Here is a 6,150-nt window from a genome sequence, read left to right as displayed (position 1 = left end):
TTCTTTTTTTTGTATGCTGTATGAAGGGGGTCATGTTTCATTCTTTTTTCCATGTGAGTATTGCTTTATTGCAGCACCATTTGTTGAATTTTTGTTTGGTTGGGTTTTGTTTTTTTTACATGGGCAGGCACCAGGAATCGAACCCGGGTCCTCTGGCATGGCAGGCAAGCGTTCTTGCCTGCTGAGCCACCGTGGCCTGCCCATTGGTTGGGTTTTTTGTTTGTTTGTTTATTTGTTTGGGAAATACATGGACTGGGAATCAAACCGGGTCTCCTGCATGGCCGGTAAAAATTCTACCACTGAGCTACCCTTGCACCCCCAGTGAGGGTTTTTAACAAGCCACTTTTTTATAATCGCACTATGGGTTTGCTAAGTTTTGTCTAGCATGAGCGCATTGGCATCTCCAGTGTTGACTATGATTCTGTTCTTGGTGTTGGGGAAAGACAAAAACCTCAGAGACTGGGCAGGCCACGGGGGCTCAGCAGGCAGAGTTCTCATCTGCCATGCTGGAGACGAGGGTTCATTTCCCAGTGCCTGCCCATGCAAAAAAAAAAACAAACCACAGAGATTGAAACTGAAATATGTCGGCCGTGATGGACAGAATGCAGTGTCCATCCCTGTAATAAGAAGCAGATAACAGCACAATGTTTATGTAAAGCTACTTAATGATTTAATAAGAGCTACTGTTTCCTGAGAGCTCACTTTGTATCAGGTACTTTATATACTATCTCATTAAATCTTCAGGCAGATTTAATAATAGGAAGATAAGTTTTATATTCCCACTTATGAACAACATTAACCAAGGTTAGATGGTCAATGATATGGGATAGAGCCAGGGTAGATTTTTACCCCAGTACATTTAACCCCAAACCAATATTTTTTGACACCAAAGCCCTGTGCTGACAAGTGTCTACTTGGTCTTTCTTCAAAAGCACTTTCTCCTTTATTAACTTGTCTGGTTCTATGGCAACCCTGTGAAGGTGGCAGGGCAGGCACCGTGGCCTCCTTTTTACATTTGAAGACGAGCAATAAGTGTTGTTCCAGGTCCCACTCTTGCCATGCATAGTCAGGCAAGTCAGGTCTCTGATTCCTGATCCAGCGCTCTTTTGGTAAATATGTTTTTAATCAAAATCTGTAATCAAACTGGAAAGTTCCGTTAAAAACATGCATAAGGAGGAATCTGAGCTCACAAATCTTCACTCAGCAACCAACAGATAGTAAGTCTTCTTTTGGCTCCATAACCAGAAATTAGCTGCTACTTATCCTCACCTGTGAGGATGATGGATTTAGACTGGATGATTCCTGAGGTCCCTTCCAGATATGGGGGTCTGTAAATCTACCAACCTACCCCACATATATAATATCCACAAATGTGGGATGGTCAATAGAGCAAAAAATGTTTGCTTAGATCATACTCCTATATAGAAAGAATTCATGGAATCGTTTTATTAAATTTTACAGTTGAAATGGTGCTTGGAACTATTGGGGCTATACTAATTATCTCAAGAATATGGATCATGCAGACAAATAGTTCAGATAATTCCGGGCAAACCTAAGAAGCTGAATGTGAAGGTCAAATGAGATAGCAGATGCCTTTTAGAAAGTGAATCATGCCGCTAGGAGACAAGGCATTATTATAGCCCAACCATGGTTTTTTCTCCTATTTAAGAGCTGAGAGATTATATTCAATTTTGATTTGAATGAACAGAATAGTTATTTCAACTTCCTGTTAGTAATGGCACCGCATTGCACTGAAAGCTCCTGCTCTGTTCAGTTCCTTTCTCCTGTTTTGTTGGAGTTCCATTCAACATTAGCCCCCACCGTTACAACAGAGAATAAAGGAGTTACATAGATGCAAGCTATGGATTACTTCCTCAGTGTAGCCGCCATCATGACTGCTAACTTTTATTGAGAACTTATTACAGGCTACTTGTTCTATTTAATTCACTTCATCAAATCCCCACAACACTGAGAAGTCTGTACTACTGCCATCTTTTTTTATTGATGAGATAAGTAAAACTCAAAACGAGAGCTTGAGTAAGTAACCTCATGATGGCACAGGCCAGCAAACTGTGAACCCGCCATTTGAACCCAGGAAGCTGCCTCTGGAGAGAGGGCAGAAAACAGAGATAGACAGTAAGAGGTGGACAGGAAGAATTCTCGGGGGCGGCACAACGACACGGTGGATGACGGAATGGCCTGAGGCCTCAGCAGCACCCCCTGAGGGCAGGCAGGCCGACGCGGCCAATGCCACTGTGCAGTCACCAAAGTTCCTAATGATGATGCAGCGTGCGCGGGAAAAGACTAGTTAACTAACACACAGTGAGCAAAATACAAGAAGCACCTAGTGCATTCTAGGAAAATAACGGCAGTCGGTATTTATTACCAAGTGCCAGGTGCTATTCTAAGCACTAGATGAGTGTTCACAGTCCTGTGTGGCACGCACTAGAATTATATGCCAGTGAAAGAGGAGAAACTGAAGTTCGGGAAAGTGTGGTGACTGAGCTTCCTCGCTGGTGAGGTCCAGAGCTGGGATTTAAATCCAGGCGGTCAGGTCCCACACCTTTAACCACTGTTGTTCCAGTCAGGACAACCTTTCTGGGCAACCAAGCAATTCATTTCACTAATATTTTGAATCTAGGATTTTGAAATCTCATTTCCAAAACTGCTTGGCCACACCACTGATGTAATTATCTCTGATTTCACCAAGCACATACAGGTTCCTAGATACTGACTGATAAAGTCACTTCAGCATTCACCACTTCAGTTTAACCAAATTTCAAGGATGCAATCACACAGTAATATTAGGACCGTGTTAGTCTAGAAGCAGTAAAGTCATAGCATTGCTGAAAAGAAGTGAAGTGCCAGTATCTTGTGAAATGCGTACCACTCAATACTGTCTTCACTTATAAATCTGTGGTGGAAAAACAGAAATCGCAACTACCACATTAAAACAAACTCCATTAATGAACAGTGTTTGGTTCTTAGAAGAAAGTGGTGCTATTATCAGCCAGGAATGATAAATAATGCAGATAAAGCTTTGAGATTCGAAACCTTCCAGTCATAGGCTCAGCTCAGGAGTGAAGGGGCCCCCCCAGATTGCCCCAGCAGAGCGGGGTATAATGAGACTGGCCCGCAGCCACAGCCATGGGTTACCCCAGTCCCAAACCCACAGCACGTCACTCCTGCAGCTTCTCTCCCTGCCTCGAGGCAACCTTCCATTTCAGAAGGGCACAAAATCAAACAAAGCAATTAGTGTGGCAGAACCTTGAAAAGAAACCAATAGGCAGGATCTAGAGGGTTGTTTTTTTTTTTTTTTTGCAGAAAGCCAGGATTTCCTTATTTGCAGAAAGCAACAATAAGAACAATTAAAAGTTTCAGATCATGTGCAATTACTTTCAAGTCAGGTTTGGTGAAACATAAATAAATTTCATGTCAGAGCTTTAGCCCAAGTCAGTACTGTTTGTTTATTTTAGTGCACACTGCTTTCATCTTTGTGGAGGATGTCATAAAAGCACATTTCAAAAAATTACCATTGGCACCCAGTTTCTTATTTGATTACATTTTGGCACGTGGCCCTACCAGTAACATCGAGCCCCCATCTCTGCTCTTCCAGTCGGATGTACTGCCCACCTTTCACCGTTCCTACCCCCTATGCCGGAATGATCAAACATCACAGAAGCCACAAAAGATAATTCAAATTTTTTAAGTAAGTTGGTAATTTCCATTTTAGTTTACCTCGGGCAAATCCGTCAGCCCCTGGAACCAGCAGCACTAAGAGCTCTCGGAGTTAGAAGCACCAGGCACCAATTACAAACTGAGAACTAAACGCTATAATTACTAAGACATACAGTTTAATCTAAAAAAGTCAAAAATGTTGCTGGATAAAGAAAAAAGTAAAGTAAAACTCCATAATTACCATAAATTGGTGTATAGTGGATAGCTTTCTCCACCTATCAAACAATAAAGATAGTTGGGTCTTTGAGATCCTATAGTTAAGTATTTTACAATTAGCATTTAACTCTCTGAATAAAGATCCAATATTAACAAATACACAAGTCAATTGTGCACTTGATTCTGTACATTCATATATCTATGCACATCAGAGGCACAATTTCAAGCGGTGTCTCATAAACAAGATTATACATCCTTTTTATAATCACCACTCTGATAAAATGTTTTCTCCCATGCAGCTTCCTGGTTTCCTTTGTTCCTTGGGGATGAGCTGATGGCTAAATGCACCTTATGTTTTTCCTACAATCCCTAGAAATCTGTTCATTTCACTAAATTTCTTTCTGGGCATCAATAGTGTATGAACTGACCTTCATTGAGGGCAGTGCATATGTCACCTTAGGCAGCCTTCTAGAAGTGTAAAAAGAAAGTATTGTCTTACCCTTATCCTAAGGGTTAATTGTTTTTGTTTGTTTTTTGCTTTTCGTCGCAACAAAAATGGATGAATATATTTGGGGGAAGACAAGAGAGAGAGAGAAAGAGGGTAGGAGGGCAAGAGAAAGAGAGAAACAACCATTTTCTGTTCATCTTTAAGGCTCCTGCCAGGATCAGGGAAATATGAAAAGAGGCAAATAGACCGATAGGCGAAGGGCTTTGTGGTGATAAAATGAATGTGTCAAGGTTACAGTGTTCCTCTAACCCCAGGCTGCAGGAGGAAGCTACTGCTAATAAAGTCCTTCCGTGCTGTTTTATTCACCAGCTTGCTCTTGACAAATGGAAACGGGAGTGCAGTCTGGAGACCAATTACAAATCACGCTCCTGATTCTTTTAATCCCTTTGTTTCCATTTCTCATCAAAATAGAGATTCTTTTTCTCTAAACAATAAAAGGAAAGAAATTATAAGTAGTCTAAACCTTCAGTTTAAAAGAAAGGCCTTGGCTAGAGTTCTTTCTTTCCCTTCAACCACTTAAGCTACTTACTGACCCCTTCTGCATCTGCTTCATGATGCTGGGAAGCATTTGCTACTGTGTGAAACACACTGATGCTTGCATTTTCCACCTGACAGATGAGGCTACTGCATGACCCAAAACCTAAAGCAAGATCTTGCTCAAATACCTGCTCACTCAAGAATGAAATTGGAGGAAACCATCCATTACTGTTTCGATCTCCAGTAATGATGATGACAATAGCTAACATCTCACCATTTCCTATGGGCTGGCACTGCCCTACGTGATTTACACTCGTTCTCACAGCAGCCTTATGACGTAGGATCTCTGTGGTATTTTTTCAGGAGAGAACAAGCTTGGAGATAACTTCTCCAAGGTCGCATGGCCAGAATATGGTAGAGCAGAGACTTGAGACTTAGGGCAAGTGACTCTGTTCCCTGCGCCCTTAACCCTTTCAGTTTCCCAGAACTGCTGTGACAGATTACCACAACCTGAGTGGCTTAAAAAGAAAAGAAATTTTTTCTCTCAAGTTCTGGAAGGTGGAGGTAGAAAACTAGGGTGTGGGCAGGCCCATGCTCCACCTGAGGGCGCCAGTGGTTGCCTGCAACCCTGAGCGTTCCTTGGCTTGTAGACTTTAGTCTACTCTAGTCCCTGCCTCTGTTCTCACATGGCGCCCTTCCCTGTGCATCTTCTCTGGGTCTCTGTGTGTAAATCTCCCCATACTTTCTCTGATCGGAATTTATTTGTCTTCGGACTTAGGGCTCACCCAAATACAGTATGACCTTATCTTAACTTGATTACATCTTTTTACAAATGAGGTCACATTCCCAGTTACGAACTGTTAGGACCTGAACATATCTTATGGTGGGGGGAGGGGGTGCAGGAGGGAACATATTTAATCCACTACACGCCACATGCACTGTCTCTGTAAAGTTTGCCAGAAAAAAAGACAACCTAGGGGGTGCAAGGGTGGTTCAATGGTAGAATTCTCACCTGCCAAGAGAGAGACCAGGGTTCAACTCTGGGTCCATGCACTTCCAAAAAAAAAGAATTGACAAATAGTGCTGCAATAACAGGATGGCCACATGGACAAAGAATGAAATGTGACCATACAGCATACAAAAACAAAAAAAAGATGACCTACTCCTCAGGGAAACTCTCTGACAACAAGGCTGGCCTATCTTTTCCCCAGTGTCTCTCTTCTTTACCCCCACCCTGCTGGCACAGTGGTGCTATTTGGAGACAGGGTCAG

Source organism: Tamandua tetradactyla, chromosome 24, assembly GCF_023851605.1.
Source record: "Tamandua tetradactyla isolate mTamTet1 chromosome 24, mTamTet1.pri, whole genome shotgun sequence".
Lineage (NCBI taxonomy): Eukaryota > Metazoa > Chordata > Mammalia > Pilosa > Myrmecophagidae > Tamandua > Tamandua tetradactyla.
Note: the sequence above shows the minus strand (reverse complement) of the source record.